We start from the raw sequence: 2,069 nt of genomic DNA, 5'->3' as shown, positions 1-2,069 counted from the left end.
TGAAAAAGGACTGCTGATGTTGTTGGATTCTGACCTCCCTGCACTCAAAGTGGATTTTCTGGAGCTACAGAACTCGAAATGGCGCGCTTCTAATTGCGTTGGAAAGTAGACATCCAGGGCTTTCCAGAAATATATAATAGTTCATACTTTGGCCAAGTTTAGATGACTCAAACTGGCGTTCAACGCCAGCTCTCTGCCCAATTCTGGAGTTCAGCGCCAGAAATGGATCAAAAACCAAAGTTGAACGCCAGAAATGGATCAAAACCTGGCGTTCAACTCCACAAATGGCCTCTGCACGTGGAAAGTTAAGGCTCAGCCCAAGCACACACCAAGTGGGCCCCGGAAGTGGATTTATGCATCAATTACTTACTTATGTAAACCCTAGTGACTAGTTTATTATAAATAGGACCTTTTACTATTGTATTAGATATCTTTGAATCTTTTGATCACCTTTGGACGCCTAGTTCTTAGATCAGAGGGGCTGGCCATCTCGGCCATGCCTGGACTTTTCACTTATGTAATTTTAACGGTAGAGTTTCTACACTCCATAGATTAAGGTGTAGAGCTCTGCTGTTCCTCAAAGATTAATGCAAAGTACTACTGTTTTCTATTCAATTCATCTTATTTCACTTCTAAGATATTCATTCGCACTCCAACCTGAATGTGATGAACGTGACAATCATCATCATTCCCTATGAACATTTCGAAAATAGCATCATCAATTAATGTTTTGATTCAAAAATTTCAAGTTTGTTACTTGCTTGTTAAGAAAGGTTCAAACTTTAAGTTCTAGAATCATATCTTGTGATTTCTTGGGAATCAAGTCATTAATTGTGATTTTAAAAATTCAAATCTCTTTCAAAAACTAATTTCTATCATATCTTTTCAAAAATATCTTCTTATCTTATCTTTTTCAAATATTTGATTTCAAAATATCTTTTCTAACTTCCCAACTCCTTATCTTTTCAAAATTTGTTTCAACTAACTAACTAACTTTTTGTTTGTTTCTTATCTTTTTCAAAACTACCTAACTAACTCTCTCTCTCTCTCTAATTTTCGAAAATATCTTCTCTTTTTTTCAAAATTTCTTTTTAATTAACTAATTATTTTAAATTTTTATTTTAATTTTCGAAAATTACTAACCTTTTTCAAAAACTATTTTCGAAAATCACTAACTCTTTTTTTTCAAAAATAATTTTCGAAAATTCTCTTCTCTCTCATCTCCTTCCATTTATTTATTCATCTACTAACATCTCTCCCTCACCCACCAAAAATCCGAACCCTCTCTCTCTCTTTCTGAGTTCAGATTTTTCTCTTCTTCTTTTCTTCTACTAACAATAAGGAACCTCTTTACTGTGACATAGAGGATTCCTCTTCTTTTCTTTTTTTCTCTCCTCTTTCTTATGCGCAGGGATAGAGAAAAAGGCATTCTTGTTGAAGCTGATCCAGAACCTGAAAGACATTCACCTAAAGAAAACGCCTGCAGAAGCTCAAGAACTCATTGACATGGTTGCAAATAACCAGTTCATGTACACTTCTGAAAGGAATCCTGTGAATAATGGGACGCCTATGAAGAAGGGAGTTCTTAAAATTGATACTCTGAATGCCATATTGGCTCAGAACAAAATATTGACTCAGCAAGTCAATATGATTTCCCAGAGTCTGAATGGAATGCAAGCTGCATCCAACAGTGCTCAAGAGGCATCTTTTGAAGAAGAAGCTTATGATCCTGAGAACCCTGCAATAGCAGAGGTGAATTATTTAGGTGAACCTTATGGAAACACATATAACCCATCATGGAGAAATCATCCAAATTTCTCATGAAAGGATCAAAAGCCTCAACAAGGCTTTAATAATGGTGGAAGAAACAGGTTTAAAAATAATAAACCTTTTCCATCATCCACTCAGCAACAGACAGAGAACTCTGAACAAAATACTTCTAATTTAGCAAACTTAGTCTCTGATCTATCTAAGGTCACTGTAAGTTTCATGAATGAAACAAGGTCTTTCATTAGAAATTTGGAAGCACAAGTGGGCCAGCTGAGTAAAAGGATCACTAAAATCCCTCC

This window comes from Arachis ipaensis, chromosome B05, assembly GCF_000816755.2.
Source record: "Arachis ipaensis cultivar K30076 chromosome B05, Araip1.1, whole genome shotgun sequence".
Taxonomy (NCBI): domain Eukaryota; kingdom Viridiplantae; phylum Streptophyta; class Magnoliopsida; order Fabales; family Fabaceae; genus Arachis; species Arachis ipaensis.
This window is presented reverse-complemented; position numbering follows the sequence as displayed.